This window comes from Trichosurus vulpecula, chromosome 3 (genome assembly GCF_011100635.1).
Source record: "Trichosurus vulpecula isolate mTriVul1 chromosome 3, mTriVul1.pri, whole genome shotgun sequence".
NCBI lineage: Eukaryota > Metazoa > Chordata > Mammalia > Diprotodontia > Phalangeridae > Trichosurus > Trichosurus vulpecula.
Window position 1 is genome coordinate 324,161,170 of NC_050575.1, and position 24,454 is coordinate 324,185,623.

Here is a 24,454-nt window from a genome sequence, read left to right on the forward strand (position 1 = left end):
GAGGAATTAAAGTACTCCAGGTACTTCTATCTTCTCTTCTCCAGGCTCGACATTCCCTATTCCTTTAATGAATCTTCATATGGCATGTTCTTAGGTCCTTCACCACCTGATAGCCTTCAAGCTCAGAACTTAATGAAATTAAAACTTGCTCCTTCTCAATGTTTTGCTTTCCTGTTTTTTAATACTAGTTTTGGCGCAGTATTGATTTTGGTTGATTTTTTTTTGTAAATAACCAGCTCTAGCATTTGTTAAATAGACTTTTGTTGACTATTATGGTCAATACCTAGTCAATAATTAAAATATTGTTTCTGAGGAAAAATGGATTCAGAATTCTGAACAACTAACTTTTGAAACCTAATCTATATCTCAAGCCATTTTTGGTATGAGAACTCTTTGTATTTTAAAAACAAAACTATGCTACCTTCTTCCTTTCCCACTGATTTAAGTCAGTCAATCAGTCCACAAGAGTGTGATTACTATGTGTTAGGCACTGTGCTAAGTACTGGGGATACATAGAAAAGCAAAAACAAAACTAAAAACAGTCCTTGCTCTTGAGGAGCTTACAGTCTAACGGCGGAAACAACACGTAAGTAACTATGTGCAAACAAGAAGGATCGATTAAGGGTTGTTGCTGAAGTTGTAGTCAGAGTAAAGATTAAGGAGGATGGGGAAACTCTTCTTGCCTTAGGATTTCGCTGAGACTTGAAAGAAGCCAGGAGATAGAGATGAAAAGGGAGAGAGTTCTAGGCAAATACTCAGAGTTGTGACATGGAGTCATGTTTGAGGAGCAACAAGGACATAAGAGCCTAAAGTTAGTAGGTGAAATTATGTTAAGAAGACAGTATGGTTTTCTCCAGTGGTATTTAAGAATCTGAAGGCCCAGTCTCCTTGCAGATAAAGTTGTCTTGGTCCTGAAGTCATCTTTTTCAATGGAAAGACACATTTACACACATCCTTCTCATCTGTAAAAGGGGGGGGGAATCTTAAAATTAAGAATTTGGGGCTGGTCATGGTGTTCCACTCCTGTAGTCACTTTTGCCGCTATTAGGGAAGCTGAAGCTGGTGGTTTATTGGGGCTGGGGAGTTCTCAGCTGCAGTAGGGCTAAAACTGACCGAGTTATCTGTACCTGGTTGAGCACCAATATGATGAACCGACTCCCCAAGCCCCAGGAGAAGACCACCAGGTTGCCTAAGGAAGGGTGAACTGGCCCAGATATGAACAATGGAGCAGATTCAATCTTCCATGCTGCTCAGCATTAGGATTGGCCCATGAATGACCATTGCCTAATGCAGGTTAGATAGGGAGACAGTCTCAAAAATGTCATCATCAACAAAAGATTTAGAAAAGATAATCTTCCTTAAACAACATTTTAGTTAAAAAATAAAACAAAGTTCAGTCTGAGATCTATCCTTAATCCTTTCTCATTGTGTATATTTCTCAACTCACCGAGAAAAATGAGTGTATTTTCCATTTAGAAAATCTTATTCCCCAAACCCACCACTGGACCAGATTTTTTTTTTTTTGCTTTTCTGTTCTTTGTCCTCTGAGTATATGTGCTGAATCTAAGAAATTTACATTTCAGATGGAATCTAGCAGTAGAGATAGAAAAAGGAAAACAAATCAAATTTTCATTTTAAGTAAATGTTTGAACATCAGTAGAAATGGATTGTTTTTGTTTTTTCTTTAGTAAATCTGAGAGCATTTAGTCCCCTGAAAATTCACAAACTATGAATTTATTATACTGGATAGAATGCCAGACTTGAATTCAGGAAGACCAGAGTTAAATTTCCGCAGATACATCTTAGCTGTGTGTCTCCAGGCAAGTCGCTTTAATCTCTTCCAGCCTTAGTTTCTTCATCTGTAAAATGGGAATAATAACAGCATTTTTATCTACCAAAGTTGTTGTAAAGATAAAATTAGCTAATATTTGTAAAACGCTTTGAAAACCTTAAAGGGTTGTATAAATGTGGCTTATTATTATTGATAAGCTTCTTAATTGTATCTATTTATCCTAGCAAATGCTTTTATCCTATCAAAAGTTTTTTTTTTATATTTTTGTACTTTTTAAATGCAGCATATTCATTTTAAAAACTTTTACTTTTGTTTTCAATTCCAAATTCTCTCCCTTCTTCCAGCCCTTCTCCCACTCATTGAGAAAACAAGAAATATGATATCCATTATACATTTGAAGTTATGTAAAATGTTTTCATTAGACATGTTCCCACTCTTCTGCTGTGCTCCCATCCCCCCCCCCACCCTCCGCCACATATACAAAGGCAAGAAAGAGAAAGAAAAAAAATATGCTTCTATTGTAACTGAGTCCATCATTTCTCTATATGGAGGTGGATAGCATTTTACATCATGAGTCCTTTGGAGTTGTGATCGATCATTGCATTTATCAGAATTACTAAGTCTTCCACAATTGATTAGCTTTACAATATCATTGTTACTATGTAGATTTTTCTCCTGGTTCTGCTCACTCATTCGTGTAAGGTTTTTCTGAAACCGTTCCCTTTATCGTTTCTTATAGTAAAATAGCATTCCATTTCATTTATATACCATAGTTTGTTCAGTCATTCCTCAACTGATGGGCATCCCCCTCAGTTTCCAATTCTTTGCCACCATAAAAAGAACTGCCATAAATATTTTTGTACATACAGTCCTTTTTCCTTTTTCTTTGATCTCCTTGGCACAGGGGTGGGAAACCTGCAGCCTCAAGGCCACATGTGGCTCTCTAGGTCCTTAAGTGGGGCCCTTTGACTGAATCCAAACTTCACAGGACAAATCTTCTTAATAAAATGATTTGTTTTGAGGAGTTTGGATTCAGTCAAAGGCCCTACTTGAGGACCTAGAGGGCCACATGTGGCCTCAAGGCCACAAGTTCCCAATCCCTGCCTTGGGATCTAGATCTAGTAGTAATATTGTCAGGTTAAAGGGTTTTCAAATTGTTTTTGAGAATGGTTGGACCAGTTCACAACCCTCCTTTTTATTACCCACTCCACCTTTCTCCTATTCTCTTCCCCTCCTATTATCCTGTGGGGTGTCCAAATGAGTGTGTGTGTGTGTGTGTGTGTGTGTACATGCGTGTGCATGCATTTGTGCATGCATGTGTATATTATTCTCATTAATGTTTGTTCTTGCTTTCTACTGTTTTTTTTTAAAATAGGAATGCATGTCATATTTTGTCAAAAGTTTTTTGTGCTTCTATCAATATAATTTTTCTTGTTTTTGTTATTAATATGGTCAATTATACTTATAGCTTTCCTAATATTAAATAGGCTCTGTATTCCTGGTATAAATCTAGCCTGGTAATAGTATATGATCTTTGCGATATATTGCTATAATCCCCTTGCTAGTATTTTATTTAAATTTTTTACATCATTATTAATTAAATAACTTGGTCTATAATTTTCTTTCTGTTTTTGCTTTCCTAGGTTTAGATATCAAAGCTATATTTGTATCATAAAATGAATTTGGTAGGACTCCTTCTTTACCTATTTTTAAAAACAATTTGTATAATATTGGAATTAATTGTTATTTAAATGTTGGGTAGAATTCACTTTTAAATCCATTTGGTCCTGGGTTTTTTTCTTAGGAAGCTCACTTACAGCTTGTTCAATTCTTTTTTGTAAGGCAGGATTATTTAAGTACTGTATTTCCTCTTCTGTTAATCTGAGCAATATGTACTTTTGTAAATATTAATCCATTTCATTTAGATTGTTCATTTTATTGACAAAGAGTTGGGAAAATATCTTCTAATAATTGTTTTAATTTCATCTTCATTGGTTGTGCATTCACTCTTTGTTTTTTAATACAAATAATTTGGTTTTCTTCTTTCTTTTAAAGAAATCAAATTGGTCAGTGATTTATCTCTTTTGCTGTTTTTTCATAAAACCAGCTCCTACTTTTATTTATTAGTATTAGTTCAATGTTTTTTTTTCTTTAACTTTTATGATTTCTATTTTGGTGTCTAATTAGGAATTTAAAATTTATTCTTTTTTATAGTTTTATTTATCTGTGTGCCCAATTTGTTGATATATTCCTTCTCTCTTTTATTGTAAGCATTTAAACATATAATTTTCACCCTAAATACTGCATTGGCTACATCCCACAAATTCTGGTATGTTGTCTCATTGTTGTCATTCCCTTTAAATTATTGCTTGTTTCTATGATTTATTCTTTGATTCACTAATTCTTTAGGATTAGATTATTTAGTTTCCAACTATTTTTTAATCTATGCTTCAAAGGCCCTTTATTGAATGTAATTTTTATTGCAAGATAGTCTGAAAAGGGTGAATTTAATATTTCTGCTTTTTTTGCATTTGTTTGTGAGATGCCCTAATACAAGGTCATTTTTTGTGAAGGTGCCATATCCAACTGAGAAAAAGGTGTACTCCATTCTATTCTCATTCAGTATTCTCCAGAAGTCTATCATATCTAACTTTTCTAAAATCCTATTCATTTCCTTAACTTCTTTCTTGTTTATTTTATGCTTAGATTATCTGTGTCTAAGAGGAATACATCAGGGTCTCCCACTACTATAGTTTTACTATTTCTTCCTGTAACTCATTTAACTTTTCCTTCAAGAATTTGAATGTTATCCCATTTCATGCATATATAGTCAGAATTGAGATTAGTAGATTGTCAATGGTATCTTTTAGCAAGATGTAGTTTCCCTGATTATCTCTTTTAATTAGATCTATTTTTGCTTTGTCTATGATCATGATTGCTACCCCTGCCTTTTTTTTAATTCAGCTGAAGCATAATAGTGTGTCTCTTATAATCAACATGTTGTTGGATTCTGGTTTCTAATCAATTTTGCTAACCTCTTCTATTTTATAAGTGAGTTCGTCTCATTGACATTCACAGTTATGATTGTTAACTGTGCATTTCCTTCTATCTTATTCTATTCTATTTGGCCTTCTCTATTCCCTCCACAAAAGTCTATTTAGCTTCTGACCACTGCACCCCATAATCTACCTTCCCTCTTAAATTTCTATGCCTAATTGTGTATGTATGTGTGTGTGTGTGTGTGTGTGTGTGTGTGTGTGTGTGTGTGTGTATTCATTCTTCCCTGTTTGAACCAGCTCAGATGAGAGTGAGGTTCAAGTGTTGCTTGCCCCCACCTCAATTTTTCCTTATTTTGTAAAAACTTTTCCTTGTCCACCTCTTTTATGTGAGATAATTTCCTCCATTTTTCCTTTCCCTCCCCTCTTCTCCTAATATATCCCTCTTTCTCACTCTTCTATTTTTTTTAGTGTCTACAGACTACTATTTCTGTCTTCCTAAGCTGCCCTGGGCTAGAAAAATTACTCAGAGTGATTTTTCATTAGTTTTCCTACTTAGACTTCAGTTTCATGTGCTTTTTAAAGTTGTTTAGAAGGGTGTATTATGAGAGTCTAGAAAAAATGTTCAACTAGAAGAAGAACAAATTAAAAATCTCCAATTAAACACCAAATTAGAAATCTCAAAAAATCAAAGGAGAGAATAATAAAATTGAAAGTAAGACAATCACTGGACTAATAAATAAAACTAAAAGCTGATTTTATGAAAAAAAGATCCAATAAAATAGACAAACCAATTAGTTAATTTGATTTTTAAAAGGAAAAAAGAAAACTGAATTACTAGTACCAGAAATGAAAAAGATGAATTCATCAGAAATGAAAAGGAAATTAAAACAATTATCAGGAGCTATTTTGCCCAATTATATGCCAATAAATTTGACAATCTAAATGAAATAGATGAATGTCTACAAAAATATGTTATCCACATTAACAGAAGAAGAAATAGAATACTTAAATAACCCAGTCTTTCAAAAAGAAAATGAACAAGCCATCAATTAACTTCCCAAGAAAAAAAATCCCCAGGGCAAGGTGGATTCATGAGCTAATTTTTCCACACATTTAAAGAACAATTAATCCCAATACTGTATAAACTATTTGGAAAATAAGTGAAGTCCTAACAAATTCCTTTTATGACACAAATGTAGTGCTTATACCTAAACTTAAGGATCAAAACAGAGAGAGAAAATTGAAGGCCAACTTCCCTGAGTATTGATGCAAAAATTTTAAATAAAACACTGGCAAGGAGATTACAGCAATATATCACAAGGATCATGTACTAGAACCAGGTGGGATTTATATAAGGAATGCAGGACTGGTTCAATATTAGGAAAACTATCAGCATAATTGACTATATCAATAAGAAAACCAATAGAAATCATATGATTATCTCAATAGATGCAGCAAAAATCTTTGACAAAATACAATTTCCATTCCCATTAAAAACACTAGAGAGCATAGGAGTAAATGGAGCTTACCTTAAAATGATAAGTAATATTTATCTAAAGCCATCGGCAAGCATTATCTGTAATGGGGATAAGCCAGAAGCCTTCTCAGTAAGATCAGAGGTGAAGCAAGGATGCCAATTATCACCTCTACTATTCAATATTGTTCTAGAAATGTTAGCTATAACAATAAGAGAAGGAAAAGATTGAAGGAATTAAAATAGGCAATAAGGAAGCAAAACTACCACTTTTTGCAGATGATATGATGTTATACTTAGAAAATCAACTAAAAACTAGTGGAAATAATTAACAACTTTAGCAAAGTTGGAGAATACAAAATAAGCCCATCTAAATCATCAGCATTTCTATATATTTCCAACAAAGTCTAGCAGCAAGAAATAGAAAGAGAAATTATTTAAAATAACCATAGACAACATAAAATACTTGGGAGAATACCTGCCAAGACACACCCAGGAACTATATGAACATAATTGCAATACACTTTTCACACAAATAAAGTCAGATCTAAATAACTGGAAAAATATTGATTGCTCCTGAGTAGGCTAAGCCAATAGAATAAAAATGAAAATTTTACCTAAATTAATCTATTTATTCAGTGTCATACCAATCAAACTACCAAAAAATTATTTTATATATTTAGAAAAAAAATAAAACATTCATTTGGAAAAAACAGGTCAAGGATATCAAGGGAATCAATGAAACAAAAAGTAAAGGAAGGTCTCAAACTGTGTTATAAAGTGGTAATTATCAAAATAATCTGGTGCTGGTTAAGAAATAATGGATCAGTGGAATAGATTAGGTACACATTGCATTATAATAAATGACCATAGTAATCTAGTGTATAATAAACCCCCAAATCCAAGCTTTTGGAACAAAAATTCATTATTTGGAAAAACTGCTAAGAAAACTGGAAAATAGTATGGCAGAAATTAGGTATAGACTAACATTTCATACTGTATTCCAAGATAAAGTCAAAATAGGTACATGATTTACACATAAAGGGTGATATCATAAGCAAATTAAGAGAGCATGGAATAGTTTATTTGTCAATGTATGGATAAGGAAAGAATTTAAGATCAAAGAAAATATAGAGAGCATTACAAAATGTAAAATAGAGAATTTTGATTATATAAAATTTTAAAAGTTTTTGCACAAACAAAACCAATGCAACCAAAATTAAAAGGAAAGCAGAAAACAAGTGGAAAATTGTAACAAGTATCTCTGATAAAGGCCTCATTTCTCAAATATATAGGGAACTGAGTCAAATTTATAAAAATACAAGTCATTCCTCAGTTGATAAATGGTTTTCAGACAAAGAAATCAAAGCTATCTATAGTCATATGAAAAAATGCTTAAAAATCACTAGAGAAGTGCAAATTAAAACAGCTCTGAGGTACCACCTCACACCTATCACAGTGGCTAATATGACAAAAAAGGGAAAATGATAAATGTTGGAGAGGACGTGGGAAAACTGGAACACTAATGCATTGTTGTGGAGTTGTGAACCGATCCAACCATTCTGGAGAACAATTTGGAACTACGCTCTAAGGAATATAATACTGTGCATACCTTTTGATCTAGAATTATTAATAGGTATCTATCCCAAATAGATCACAGAAAAGGAAAAGGGCCTATTTGTACAACAATATTTATAGCAGCTCTTTTTGTTGTGGTTAAGAATCAGAAATTGAGGGGATGCCCATCAATTGGGGAATGGCTGAACAAGCTATGGTATATGATTGTATAGAAAATTCCTATGCTATAAGAAATGACAAGCTGGATGATTTCAGAAAAACCTGAAAGACTTGCATGAACTGATGCAAAGTGAAGTAAGCAGAACCAGGGAGAACATTGTACACAGTAACAGAAATATTGTAAAATGAAGAATTGTGAATGACTTAGCTATTCTCAGCTATACAATGATCCAAGACTATCCTAAAGGACTCATGATAAAGCATGTTATCCACCTCCAGAGAAAGAACTGATATTGTCTGAATACAGACTGAAGGATGATATCTATCTATCTATCTTTCTTTCTTTCTTTCTCTTTCTTTTGTTCAAGTCTTCTTGTACAAAATGACTAATATGGAAATATTTTACATAATTGCACATGTTTAACCTATAATAGATTGCTTACCATCTCAGGCGGGGGGAAAAGATGGATAGAATTTTAAACTTAAAACTTTTAAAAAATGTTTAAAAGTTGTTTTAACATATAATTTTGGGGGGGGAGAATAAAATATTAAAAAAAAGAGGAAAAATGCTCACTTCACTCTGCCATCTTGGCTCTGCTCTCCTGTCCCCAAAGTCTTAACTAAATCTTTAAAATCTCACTAAAACCTTGGGGACACCTTATATTTTGCTGGGAAGGTTAACTCTAGGGAAAGACTCTAGAGAAGCAAAAATGATAGAGTTGTCATTATCGTCTAAGAAAATGTGGGAACTTTGCGATAATTTATAAAGATTGCTTAAATTGTAGTGAGAAAGGTTTGAGAGAGGGTTAAAATTTATAGAGCAGAAAACAGGTGGGGGACAAAGAAAGAACGGGGATGTTAGAATGGGAGGCAGGTTGTGGCAAGCAAAATGAGAGAATGCTGGAGGCATTGGCAGCCTCAAGGTTACATCACTGATCCTTTGTACTTGTCACGTAGGAGAGAATTTTCTTATTTATATTTTATCCCCAACTAATAAGAATACCTAACATTTATGTAATGCACTTCACTTTTGCTCATTTTCCTCACAACACACTAGTGAGGTAGGTAAGGCAGCTCGTGATACTTCTAGTTTACAGGTAAGGAAGCAAATGCAGTAAGTTTAAGATTTTATATAGTTCAGACTTACTCACTTTGTTATTGGCAGGGCTGAAACTAGAACTCATTTCTTCTTACTCCTAAAATAAGGAATGTTCTTTACATTGCAACTTTGCTGTTCTAGAATGGCAGTTTTCTTATCTACTTCATTTTCCCTGTGAAGATCTGGCTCCTCTCCCCTAACAAAACATACCTTGTCTTAAAAAAAATAGGTGATGAAAACACAGGGCAAAAATCTGAGTTGGTTTACAAATACTTGTGTCCTGTGAAGATATCCTAAATGTTGAAGACTTTCACAGTCTGCCTCCCCTCAACTATCTTTCTGATTATTTCATATTTCTCCCTTTGTGTACTTTCTAATCCTGTCAAATTGACCTGTACCTACCCCCACCCTCCCACTGTGACTGCCTTCTTTTTGAGGTTACCTTCCATTTACATTGCATATGTCTTGCATATACAATTTTTTTCCTGTTCCTGCTCCTATTAGATTGTGAGTTCCTTGAAGGCAGGGACTGTGTTTTTCCCTTTCTTTTATACCCAGCACTCAGCACAATGGCTGTCATAAAAGACAGTTCTAGCTTTACGCAAATTCACATTATGCAAATTTGCAAATTTAACTTTAACAAAGAATTTTTAGAGGAATCTCAGGCAGGGGGAAAAGAAGGATAGAATTTTAAACTTTAAACTTTTAATCATTTATTTGTATTTAATTTTTTATGTATAGTTATTCATTATATTAGGTTATATATTATATTATATTATATTATATTATATTATATTATATTATATTATATTATATTATATTATATTATGTCATGTCATGTCATGCTATGTTATGTCATGTCATATCATATCTATATGTATTATATATATTGTATAATTCCATATGTTCAGCACCTGGTGAACATGTATTATATCTTGGTCACCAAATGCTGGTTCCTTTCAGTATTATGAAGATGTTAGATGCATATGTAAAGTTGACTCCACTGATAATCATGTCATTTTTCCTCAGGGTGGATACTTTCTGTGGCATTATGGACTGGATGGAGAAGAACTGTGAGTCCTGGTTAGTTTTGGCATTCTTCTCACCTAGAATCCTCCTTCTCTTGAAAGAGATGATTTTCTGGATGCTTGACAGACACTCTGGTTTTTCCTGTAATCCACAGGGTCACAGGCCATGAAAGGTTGGATGTATTTTTTCTCATTTTCACACCAAGCACAGGTCGCGCCAACACAGACTGGGCATTCTCTTAAAGATGAGTAGTTGGTGAAGTTGAATCTTTCTGTTAAATTCCAGGAGTCAGAAGTGAATGATATACTGATAGCTAAGAGATTTTTGTCCATTGTTTTGGTGGTTTTTACATTACACGAGCAGATCCCATGGGGCTGGTTTTTAGCATTACAAAGTTCCTTGTTGGTACCTGCATCCTTCACCAAATACTATGAATATTTTGTGAAGAAGCTTCCCATCACAGACACAAAAGTCTCATAGTAGCTGCTTGGAGCAACCCAGATCATAGAACATGTTGGCCCTCTGGATGAAATGTCCAGTCAGGTCTGAGTGTTGCTGACTTATTTGCAATCATCTTGAAAAGTACACCTTTACAGAGAATGGCACCAACCACTATGGGGATCCATTGCTGTTAGACATGCTGTATAGGATTGATAATTGTTGCAGTTGGCTACACAAATTCTTCTAATCTCTTTCCCAGATACTAGGTAGACATAGGTATTATTCTTTGGGTCAGGAACAAGTTTGTGGAAAACAGGTTTTTCTTCTTTAATTTTATAGATAACTTAGGGGCAATTGGAAGTTAATATAAATACTATAAATATTAATTATATGTGTATATGTATACACACAGAGTATTGTGTTCTCTGTCTGTCTCTGTCTCTCTGTCTCTGTCTCTCTGTCTCTCTCTTCTCTTCTCTTCTCTTCTCTTCTCTTCTCTTCTCTTCTCTTCTCTCCCTCTATCTGTTCCTGCCCCTTGGCTCTGCTCCATAGCCTCCCACCCCTCACCAATTCCTGCCTCAAACAAAAAAAAAAAACAAACTAAACACCCTCCAAGTGAAAGCAGAAGAAGGCCAAAAGCAAAAGAAGGGATGAAGGGAGAGACCACCACCTCCTTGGCCTTGGCCAGATCGGGTCTTGGCTTGAGATCTCAGGTATAGAGAGAAGAGACCTTTGCCTCACTCTGTACACCTCTCCTGTCTGTGTCCATGTCTGGCTGCCTTGTTTTTGCACTTTCTGTTCTGGCCAGGCCTGCATGTGGCTGGCCCCAGCCTGTGTCTTCCTCCTTCTGATCTCACTTTTCTGTCTTTGAACCTCTACAAGTGGCGGTCCCCTTTCTCCCTCCCTCCATTCCTCCCTCCCTCTCTCACATCCCAGGGCAACTTTTCATTATGTAAAAATCACTCTACAGAGGTCTGCAGAGTGGTTCATGTAAAGTGAGAACGGTCTATAGTAAGCCTTTAATAAATGCTTTGTTGGCTGAGTATTAGCTGTTTCTAAATTAGACATTTCATCATCCACCTCTCTAGCTTTGCAAGGGTGGAACACATTTCCTACTCCAAAGCCTTTCTTGATCCTTCTAGTCCTTGCTTCCCCTTGAAATCACTTTGAAAACCATTGTATTTACTTATCCGTATACACATTATATTCCCCAGAAGAATGTAATCTCCTTGAGAACGCAAAATGTTCCCTTTTTGTCCTTTTATCCCCAACACTTAGCACAGAATTTGGCACATAGTAAGTACTTCATACATTTTTGTTGAATCAAATCAACAAGATAATAAACATGGTGAATGAATGACAGCACTGGACCATAAAAGGCCAGAAGTGCATCATTTGCATTTCCTTCCCCGCCAGTGAATTTACACCAGAAGTTCAAAAGAAAATAATTCCAACTATGCAGGATCATGGGACCATCGATTTAGAACTGAAGGGAATCTCAGAGATCATGTATGTAATCCCACTGCAACCAAATGAGAAAATGGAGGATGTGGGAGGGAAGTGATCTGCCAAAGGTCTCATAAGTCTAAAGTAGAACCGGGTTTAGAACCTAATTCTTCTGACTCTAAATAGAGCACTCTTTCCAAAACTTTATTGTAAGAGGCAATACATTAAGTGTAGATCTGAATGTATCCTCCAATTCATATGTTGGTCTCTTCTGACAAGATATTTGAGATGCGAGGTAGTTCAGCAGCCCCTACTGATAGGTTTATATTTGCTAGTCAAATGGATGATGCAGGCATTTTATGAAATAGTATGGTGAGAAAGTAACAATATCACCTTCCTCCCTTCTACCATCTACCTGGAGCATTGTGTTGTTATTCGGTCATTCAATTGTGTCTGAATCTTTGTGACCCCCCATGGACCATACTGTCTATGGGGTTTTCTTGGCAAAGATATTAGAGTGGTTTGCCATTTCTTCTCTAGCTCATTTTACAGATGAGGAAACTGAGGCAAACAGGGTTAAGTGACTTGCCAGGATAACAAATAGCATCTGAGGCTGGATTTGAACTCAGGTCTTCCTGACTCTATCCACTGAGCCACCTAGTTGCCTCTCCCTGGGCTATACTCTCCAATAAATACATCTATCATCAGTGGGATGAGTGGGTACAGCACGTAGTGTACACATGGGGTCAGGGCATATGTGGAGGTGTCAGACAAAATGAATATGCATGGCCAGAGTACATACTTGGAAAAAGCAACTCATGCTTTTGTTGATGTTATCTTCCTGCTTCTGCTCCTTTCTTGTGGTGTGTAGTCTGTGCTGTGTATGTTGTCTCTGACCAATGTGTAGACATGGTAGGAAGCCTCTACCCACTTCTAGTCTTGTGCAGCTGCTGTTTGACAATGTTTCATTAGTCCTGTGGTCACTGCTGCTTGCTGCCAGGAATGGTTTTCAGACACAGTACTTTGGAGCTTTCCTTTGTTTCTAGCTTTTGATTTCAGCTGGAGTCCTCAACATATGTGCTGCCTCTTCTTCACTAGAGGAAGAATGAGCTCCCTTCTCTTCCCCTCTCCTTTCCCTTCTTTGCTATAGCTTTTTTTTGAGGCAATTTGGGTTAAGTGACTTGCCCAGAGTCACATAGCTAGTAAGTGTCTGAGGTCATATTTGAACTCTGGTCCTTGACTTCAGGACCTGTGCTCTAACCCCTGCATCACCTAGCTGCCCCTTTGGACCACCTAGTTGCCCAGCCACAGCTTTTTAAGAAAGGCAGAACCCTCACACTCCCAGTCTCCTAGCAGGAACACAAACAAACAAAAATCTTAGCAGCCTTTCCTCCTATGAAGAGGGTCTTTCTGTTCTCAGAGCTTTGGTTGTGGTGGGTGTTTCCTCTCTAAGAGAGTCCTCTGCCCAAGTACCAAGCTCTTTGAAATAGGGATCAATCCTAGCTAATGAGTGCTGTTAGACATTAAGTGTACCTTTTTTGCCTTATTTTCCTAAGGGAAGTGTCTGTGGCTGAAGTCTTCAGTCTGACTTAGGGTCATAAACTTCTTATAACTCCTTGTTTAAATCCTTAATGAGAATCCTGCGACTTATGGGGTGCTTGTGCTTGGACCCTAATTCTAACATCACATTTCTCCTTAGTCTCTGCTTGGGTGCTTGTGCCTGGACCCCAGTTCTAAAATCACATCTCTCCCTAGTTTCAAAGCATTGGCCCTAGCAGTCTCTCTCCAGCTCAAGGGCAGCATGCCTTAGCAAAACACTTATCTCTCCTCCTGATACTGTTGCCAGCTCCACCTATAGAATTTATTGGTCTGACTCCCTGTGTACGTGCTAATTGGCTGTACACTGGGACATAACAATATTTACTACTTACTGACCTTCCTGATATGTATCCTAGATATAGTCAAATGTATACTCCTTTACATTCATTTTATCTAACAAGATATTTGATGGAAAACACCTGGATATTCCTAGCCAGCCCTAACTGATGGTTGACTTAGTGATGTTTCACAGTCAAAACCACACTCCCAGATAGGCCCCCCCGGGCTATTTCTAAGTGAACTCTGGGTAAGAGACCTGTGCAGTAGATACAAAAAGTGCATGTTCCTTTAAGAACTGACAACCTCTTAACCACTCCCTAATCCCACCCCAAAACACCTAATTGACATGTTTCACCACCAAATCTAGTATTTGAATTTTCCTTGTAGCCCTGTAAGGTTTCAGGTTCCCTAAGAACTCTTGCCCTCTGTCAAATGCAATAAATCTTTGCCACCTTGACTTAAAGAATGTTTGAGATTGTGAATTGATTCCAGACGGCCCCGAGCCTATCCAGTACTCGGGTCTTTGAGGGGCACTCCCTCTCAATGACCCTGTCTGGGAACTCCAGTCTTGGGGTTCCTGGACCTCGTCTCCCTCATCCCTCAACATGACCCCCATTTTGGGGGCCTCTGCTAAAGAAACTCCATAGAGGTATATAAGTCTAACAAGTTATTATTATTATTTTTTCAGTCCCCAAAATGCTTTGGATCTGTTCAAAGTGGATCTCTCCAGAGTGGGGATACTTTGTATCTCTCTCTCTCTCTCTCTCTGTCTGTCTGTCTCAATAAATAAAAGCTCCTTGACTTTCTGAGCACTAACAAAACCTATAGCCTGAAGGCAAGTTCACTGTCTTTCCCCCTACCTAAGGGCCCTCCTAGTTCTAATATGTAAAAATACTAAGAGATCTCTGATGGTAATTGCCACCTATACAATTGTGTCCTTAGCAATACCTCAAACAATAGATTCTGAAGCCCATCAATTTAATGACTCTCTTGCACATACTGTACTTGCCCTACACTGTGCACATACACAGATGGGCAACAGAGACATGTTGATAACCATCTTGGGCTGCACATCGTACCACCTCTTCTTCAGACTTAGGAGTTTCAAGCCAGAGAAGGCTGGTCAGCAATTCTCAGAGAAGCAGTTAAAAGATAGCAATGGGACACTTTGATGGTAATGATAGGGCAATGTCCTGGGGCATTCTATAACACTGGTACCTGGAATGAAAAGTTCTGGAGAGTTGCAACTATCTTTCTGTATGTATTCTGCTTTTTGCAGGAAACAGTCTAGTTCAAACATTAAAAATAATAATAATGATGATGATGATGATAATGATGACCGTGGTACTTTCAGGCAGTTGTTTATTACCATACCACTTAGAGAATCTTGGTGTTTATATAAAACAGTATGAATAGTGTAACTCAAGACAAGTTCAGTTTGACCTAAGCATTGTTAAGTATGATACTGAGGGTATAGCAGAAAAGTATCTAGGTAGGGTTTCTTTGAGGAGATACCAGTTTCCCAAGGTTTTTCCTTTTTCTTTTTCACATGCAAAAACATTTTATATTAGCCTGGTTTGAACTCAATTTCACAGTCCCAGGTACTCAAATGCAAAGGATAAGTGGTGTAAGTTGGAGATAAATTGGGGTTGGGATCTCTCTTCACTAAATCTCTATGACTTACTGTCATAGATAGAGATGGTCACAGAGGTGACCATCCAGGGTCACATAGCTAGTATTAGAGTCAGGATTTGGACCCAGGTATTCTTAACTCCACTCTGTCCCCTACCATACAGCTTCTAAAAAAAAATCTAAGTTACTGTGATTTAAATATATATGTTCAAGAAAGATTAGAAAGCCAATTTTGGAGATATTAATAGTAGAGTAATGAGGTTTTTGTTTTAATGTTTCTAGTTTAAATTCAGTCTTATTCAAGTGACTGTAAAGAAATAGATATTAAGTAAGATGTCATACAAAGCTTATTTCTCCAGAGTTTAGAGGAGAGCAGACCAAGTCGACTCCAAGGTCATTGGGTTATCTTTCCCCATAGCTCTGGTGTACCAAATACAGGGTGATGGGAGCCATCTTCCCTGGATGAATTTCTGTAGAGAATTTAAAAACAATAATAAAACCAAAGAGTCAGTCTGTTTTTTTTTTCCTCACCATGTACCAGCAATTCTAAACAATGTCAGTGATAAAATATTCCTCCCTGAAAAAATCTTTTGTTGGTCTAAGTTCTAAACAATTGCTTTGTGACCTTAGTGGGTGCACATACTGGAACTAAGCTTATACACTTTCCTTTTGAGAGTGAATTTATAACCATTTGGAAGTGTTTGAGGTTGTTTTGGCCTGGTTCAAGCCTCTAACCCCTATGGTACTACATATTCCTGAATTTAAGGGGTAGATTAAAAATAAGCAATGATAGCATAGTGATTTTAAAAGGTGAAGAAGTGGAACTAGAATTTCTTTCATTCTGTTATTCTATGTGATCACTTGTAGTTTTTATTTGTGTTTAAAATTTAAAATAGTAAACAAAGTGTAAACTTGTGAGTGCAAACTTTATAACATAGTGAAATGGTTTGTTGAACATGAATAAAAGCTTTAAAAATGAAATGCATTGTTTTTATTTATTAATTATTTTTATTTATTGTGTTATCTTCTTCCATTAGATTGTAAGCTCCTTGAGGGCATGTATCAGTACGGCAATAATAACAATGTAGATGATAATTGTCAAAATGCCCATGTAGTTCTGTATCACAAAGTATATGAGACTGTCCACATAGAAGGTAGAAGAGAACCATATCCCACAAGCTATTTATCCAATCTATCAGAGCAGTAAAACATTCCATACATAATATCACAACATGGAACCTCTCCACCCCAAAACCTCTCTGACCCCTTTCTGGGGTCTTCCCCCAAAACAAACTCACAGTACAGCTAACTATCATGATGGCAGCCATTAGCAGCCATTAGCAGTCATAGCTGCTCTCTCTCTCTTTCTCTCTCCCCCCCCCCCCCCTTTCTCTCTCTCTCTCTCTCTCTCTCTGTCTCTCTCTCTCTCTCTCTCTTTCTCTCTCTCTCTCTCTCTGTCTCTGTCTCTCTTTCTCTCTGTCTCTCTCTCTGCATTTCCAGTGACATAACTTCCTTTTCCTGTCAGGAAGCACCTTGCACCACATGTGACTCAGGCTTCCTGTGACATAAGCAGGTCACATGGCCTATTAATGGGTAGGAAAGATCTTCTAATCTAAATTGCTACTACAGGCAGGAACTGTCTTTTTTTTCATATTTGTACCTACTATATGCCAGGCACTTAATACAGTTCTTAGCACATAGATGATGCTTAATAAATATTTATTGACTATTATTATTGAATGAATCAAGAAAACAAAACTTTTTATTAATGGTACAATTTAGTAGTTGCCTAAATTGTATCTTTTGTACACATTTCAGTTTTACTAAAATTCAGTTGTGAAATGGAATTTTTATAAATCACTATCAAACTTATCTTTTTATTTAGGAATTTTCTTAGCTATTTGTATAGTGTATTTGTTGACTTGTGAGAGAAACTTTTCAAAATTAAAATTAATAAAAAGTGTTCTTTGATCAATTTCTAGTGAAGATATATTGATAAAACTGGCTCTACTGTCTACTGAACATGAATATATGAATATTTGAAGAGGATCAATTTTGATAAAGTCATTGTTATTTAATAAAGTTATTGATAAAAATTGAGGCTTGAAAACAGAAAGTAGAATGGTATTTATTGCTGCAGCAGACTAATATATGTAGGTAAAAGTTTTTCCCCCTTTGAGAATACATTAATGGAACTTATAGGCATTAATCCATCATTTTTCCCTTTTTTGTACTGTAATATTTATTTGGCTATTTTTCTACTGGCATGATTGTTCCAGTTCAATAAGAGAAAATTTTCAGCATCTGCATTTTTCTGGTCATTACTATTATTATCAATTTCATTTCATGATTAAGACTGAAAATAATTTCATTCTATAGAGACTGAGGATATTAAAAATGATCTGCTCTGAGGGTCAGTTACCCAGAGTGGCTCCAGCTTAGCCATTGTTTCATAGTTCTGTCATGAGGACATTTTCATGTCAAAATATGGAAGGATTCACCCTCATTTCACTTACTAGAGAGTTCTAGCCTTTTTCTGGGGGGTATATAAGCTTTGATCCTGGGGATGGGACATGGTATCAATGGATTACTCAGTTTTTGATCATTGCCCTGAATGAGGCTGGGCATGTCCTTGGGATATAATCTGCTGCACACCTTGGAGTTAGGAACTTTGGGGCTCAAGGTGACTTGTGGCTGAGGTGTCTGTCTCCTGAACCTATGTATCTTTACAATAAGCCTCACCAAAAATGACACAAGTACCTTATGTTGTCACCTGCTTAACTCTAGGCTAGATAATAGACCCATAAAAAGGCCAAATGCCCTACACAGGAACCGTTATCCTGAACTGAATCTTTATAATTTTTTTGTTGTGCATTGTACTAAAAGATGAAGCAGCTGATGGTAACTTACCAACCATTCATTCACTAAGAAACATTTATTGAGCCTAATATGTGCAAAACACTTTTATAGACACAAGAGCAAAAAGAATCCTTGTTTTTGCAAAGTTCATAGTTTACTAGGAGTATATAACTTGCACACATGTAACCATCAGATAGTTTAAAAAGGGAGAGAATCTTCTGCATAGAGATAATACTTGTATTAGGGTAGAATTGATTGGTATTTTGTTAAACCAAGTCACTTCACTGTACTGGAAGTAAATGATAAGATGCCCAGTCCAACAGTTTCAATCACAATTCTTAGACTATGATCGTATTCCATCCTTTGAATGTGAAGTGTCTTTGAACTCCATTTGATGAAGTGAAATGATGCCAGATAGGAAGTGTGTTCCAATTGACTGGGGGATTTGATTATGCATCTCTTAGTTAGCTGCAATGGAAGCAATTCAGAAGTTAGAATGAATGTGTCTTTCAATTTTTTTTTTCATTTTTTATCAGTAGTTCTGCTTGGTTTTCGACTCCACATCAAGCCTCCTCCAGCATAAGTTGATCACCTGAAATCTCATCACCATGCAGATGCAGATGCAGATGCACATGCAGATCTCATCACCTCTCAGCTTTTGATACTCAACCCCTTCTCAGCTCCTTCACTTGCCTCTTCACCTCTTATTGGATCACAGAGCCATAAATTTCTCCTAAAACTCCTCCTAATGCCATTTTTCACAGAGAGCTCAGAACTTTCCAGGTAATTCATCATTTTCTATCTTCTGCTCTTCTTGGTTTCAACTCCATAAACATTATGCCCCCTGCCAGTGCCATGATCTGACACCCTCTGGATAAGCCCCTTCCCTGTTGTTTCCCCCATTAGATGGTAAACTCTTTGAGGGCAGGAACTATCTTTCTCTTTTCTTACTTGTACCCCCAGGGCTTAGCACAGTGCCTGGCACATTGTTGTTATTATTCAGTCATGTCCAACTCTACGAGACCCAATGGATTTTGTCCATGGGGTTTTCTTGGCAAAGATACTGAAGTGGTTTGCCATTTCCTTCAGTGTGTTCCCATTTTATAGATGAGGCACTAAAGCAAATAAGAGTTAAGTGACATGCCCCGAATCACAAAGTTAGTAAGTATCTGAGGCCAGATGTGAACTTAGATCTTCCTGCCTCCAGGCCTAGTGTTCTATCCACTGCACCACTTAGCCGCTCCTTCCTGGCACACGGTAGACAATTAATAAATGTTTATTGAATTTACCAAATTGAAGTTCCAGAGGAAAAAAAGATTCCCTGGGGGGAGGGAGGAAGAATAAGTCTCAGCTTCAGTTCTGGCTAGGTCTCCTTTCCTTCATGCACTTTTCCTGGAGGAGGATCTTCAAAGGGTTGTCTTTCTCTCAAATGTCCTAGCTTCAGCCTCCCACTCCCTCTCCCCTTCTGGACAGAAGGATAGCAGGAGCCCAGACCACCCTGGACTCAAAGCTAAATAAGCAGCTCAGCAAAGAAACTACACCAGGCTTGAGGGGCTCTTCTTGAACACCTACAAAAGGGAAGAAAGAACCTCTAGGAGCTATGAGTTGTCCTTTTGCCAATGTGCTCTCTAAGCTTGAGCCCAACTTTCCCTGGATTTTGTATGTACTTGTACGATAGTTTGTAACAGACATTTGAGAGAAGAGAAGTGTATAAGGCAGCTAGGTGGCTTGGGGGATAGAACACCTGGTTTGAAGTCAGGAAGATTTGAGTTCAAATCCAACCTTAGACACTAGCTGTGCAACCCTGGGCAAGTCACTTAACCCTATTTACCTCAGTTTCCTCGTCTGTAAAATGAGCTAGAGAAGGAAATGGTAAGCCACTCCAGTATTTTTGCCAATAAAACGCCAAATCGGGTCATGACTGAACAACAAACAAATGTTTTTTTTGCACCACCTTAGTAAATCTTTTTCCAAAAGCTACTTAAGGCTGGCTGACTAAATTGACTCTCGTTTCATAATCTTGAGATGAAGCACAACCATGAAGGCTCCAGTCACTGGAGTCAGAGAATCACCTGTGACCTCCTAGAATCCTGCAGGTGCTATGTTGCCAGCCTAATGCTGTGAAACCTGGCTTTTCAGTGGGAGTGGAGGTTAGGATTGGATCGTTAGAATTTCCATGTGCTCCACTTGAATCATTGGTTGCTGATGGTATCACCAAGGAGGAGGGTGTAAAGAGAAAGAAAAAGAGGGCCCAGGACAGTCTTCGGGGACACTCATGGTCAGTATCTGGGAGATACATGAGCAAGGAAAAAGCCTTGTGGAAAGAGGAGGAAGACTCAATATTGTTTCAGCTTTGGTAGTCATAGCTCATTAATATTCTTTGTTCTTCTAACTCTAGCCAAAGTCTCTCTTTAAGGAGGGCTCCAGGGCAGCTATGTCTACATTCCCAGCCTGCTCATGTTTCTTTGGATTGGACTCCACCATGTTCCCAAGCCAGGTACCTTCTCCTCCACCTGCCATGTCACCTTCCTTTTATATCTTGTCTTCCCCCATTAGATTGTAAGCTCCTTGAGATCAGGTACTGGTTTTTTCTTATTTATATCCCCAGTGCTTAGCACAGTGCCTGATACAACAACACCGGTTCTGGAAGAACCCTGTAACCACGCTGGAGGGGAGCTAAGGAATAGCCTGGGTCTGAGTCACAGTGTGGAGAAGCAAACCTGGATCTCGCTTTTCTTTAGGATTATAAATTAGAAGGGGGTTGATTCCCTAGTGTTCCTTAGTTTTCTCTCTGTCTCTGTCTCTGTCTCTGTCTCTGTCTCTCTCTGTCTCTGTCTCTCTGTCTCTCTCTCTCTCTGTCTCTCTGTCTCTGTCTCTCTCTCTGTGTCTCTCTCCCCGTGTGTGTGTGTGTGTGTGTGTGTGTGTGTGTGTGCATGTGTGTGTATGTATGTATGTGTAAAAGAAAGAGAGAGGGAGCACTTTGAGTCCATAGTAGAACTACCATTCTGAAGGACCATGTAAGTCTCTGGGAGAGTTAAAATTCTTACTCAGCCCTAAGAACATATCATAAGTCTGTATGGTTTCTAGGGAAGATGGGGCTCATGAAAGAGGAAAGGAAAATTGTCTCAAATGTTTGATTTAATGGTTTAGGTGTTAGTTTTCCATATCTTGTATTCTCTGTTGTGTGAAATATAACCTGTCCTGCATTCAATTTGTTGTTATCAAATGGTTGCATGAGTATTATGGGACGGCTAATACACTTTCATAAAATAATGGGATATCTAATTTCCTCATGTCGTCATCAAGAAGAGGTCATTTCAGAGTAACTTCTTTTCCTTTTGTGACAGAATTCTTCTTCCAGGACAGTAGAGTAAGTCAGGGGAATGTTCTAGAAATAAGGTAGCTCGATTACTAAAGGCACTTGACAAAGTTATCCTGTTATTCTTGTGGACACAATGGAGAGATGTGGATATAGTGGGGTCAGGTAAATTTAGAATTGGTTGATTGATTAGGTGGAAAGAAAAATTATTTGATGTCATCCTGGAAGAAGGCCTCCATTGCAGTATCCCCTGGTATCTGTGCCTCATCCTGTACTGATGAATAGCTTTACTCATGACTTAGATAAAGGCAGAGGTACCCTGCTTATCAAATATGAAATGAGACAAAAACTAAAGGGAATAGCTAACAAACTGGATGACAAAGTTAGGATCCAAAAATATCTTGGCAAGCTAGAATATTAGGCTGGATTTAATTAAATTAAGAAGAGGTATATGTCAAGTTTTACACTCAAGTTAAAAAAATCTACTTCAGAAGAACAAGGTGGGGGAGGTATGCCCAGATCACAGTTCAGCTCTGACTTTTCTTCCTATTCTAAGATTCTGTGGTTCTTGGGCACACCTATATTTATGCTACAGGGGATAATAAGAAAAATAGCAAAAGGAACTGAGAAAGTACAGTCAGACAGGTAGGAAAAGATGCAGAAAAAAACAATGTCACAGAATCACCAGGAGGAGGGGGTGGGCATTGATGTTTGGTGCTATAGAAAGGTCAAGGAAGATGAAGGCTAAGAAAAGGATCCCACCTAGATTTAGCAGTTAAGAGGTCATTGGTGACCTTTTGGTAGATTTGAATCAAAGGAAAATGAAGCCTAAGAAAAGGCCCTCGATGGGGGAAATATGAAATTGTATTTACCAGTGCAAGAGAAGTAGAGGACAGTACATGAGCAATGTCGGAGAAATCTTTCACCATACATAGTACTAGATGAAGCAAGAATTTGTTAGAAAGTAGTTTTAATAGCATATCTCCTTTTATTATTTCTGAGACAAGAAAGTACCAATATCATATAGTTGTCATTCATTTCACTAATGTTTTATTTTAACTGAATATTTCCCCCCATTTGTTCAAAAACTCTAAAAAATGTTTTTATTTTAATAAATAATTAAAAGCTATTAAGAGGTCATTGACCTTTGCTAGAGTGTTAAGCTAAGAATGTGACTCAAACAACTTTGAACAGTTAAGGCATAAAGGGGTGGTAACAAAGTGATTGTAATTTAAGAAGGCTAACAATGAACAGTTTGCCTCAAAAGAACTTGTATTTTTTTCTTTTTCTAAACTAAGACCTTAATGAGATATTGTGAAATAAGCTCAATAGGGAGCCGAGGACAAGGTTCAGCTTGAACTTTATTCAGAAACTTTAGAAGCTTATATTAGAAGAATGAGAGAGGGGGTTTGTAATAGAATCTCTGCCGCAGTATATCACAAGCTTAGCATGTGCACACCACCTGGCAATGAAAACTTGGGTCTGGGAGCCAGCTTGCTGCTAGCAGTGTGTGTGTGTGTGTGTGTGTGTGTGTGCGCACATGTGCGTGTGTGTGATTCTAGCTTGGGAGTTTGTAAAATAGGTCAAATCTCAAGCTCACAGGAGCTCTTAGTGTTGTCTCATAGTTTTTCTATTTCGAATGCCTCCAGTTCATAGAAATTCCCTAGATTTAACCATAGAGTCACGGTAATGAAAGAAAAAGATGAGAACTCGGTCAACTTTTGGTTCTCTGAGATAACTAGAAACAAAGCATGCATTATTAAAGTTTACAGAGAATCCAGTATCTCATTTTAGCAAAATAGTTTTAACCTCCAACCCTACCATGCCTTTGGCCACAACTACTTTTAGTAATTAGTAGCAAAAAAGGCAACTCCTTGACCCCTTAAGTTTAGAGGTGGTCATAGATGGAGAAATAGCCGGAGAAGCAACTGAGATACGGAATAAAGAAGAGAAACAAACTGTTTACTTCTGAATAAGTTACTTACATTTTAAAAAGAATAGACATCTTTTTCCCCTTGGACAAGGTCAGTCAGTGTAGTAAGTCCTACTAATTCCCAGTCCAGTCTTCTTCTCATCATACATACCATGTGATCATCTCTCTGAAGTATGGTGCCATGGAAGAGCGCTAGATTTGGAGTTTGGGTGGGGGGCTGGATTCCAATCCCATCTCTGTCACTTACTACCTAGGTGACCTTCATGAAATCCCTTATTTCCTTGGACTTCTCAGCTCTCCGATCTGTAAAATGAGGGGTTGGATTCTTAAAGTTTCCTTCATAATCTGTCTCTGATTCTATGAAGTATTTAAAAACAAAACTGATAGGTGAAATCTGAAATTGTATTTACCAATGAAAGAGAAGTAGAGGACAGTACATGATCAATGCTGGAGAAATCTCTCACTGCATATAGTAATGGATGAAGCAAGAATTTGTTAGAGAGTAGTTTTAATAGCATATCTCCTTTTATTCTCTCTGAGACAAGAAAGTACCAATATCTTATAGCTGTCATTCACTTCACTAATGCTTTATTTTAACTGAATATTTCTCCCCATTTGTTCAAAAACTCTCAAAATGTTTTTATTTTAATAAATAATTAAAAGCACTGCCATTCTTCTCGTCTACTAGGCTCATAACGCTGGTGTTCCTTCACACTTCCTCATCTCACGCTGCAGCCAAGAGAGAATACAGAACGAAAAGCATATTTTGAAAACCAAAGGTGGTTAAGCTTCAACCTAAAATCATATTTACTGCAG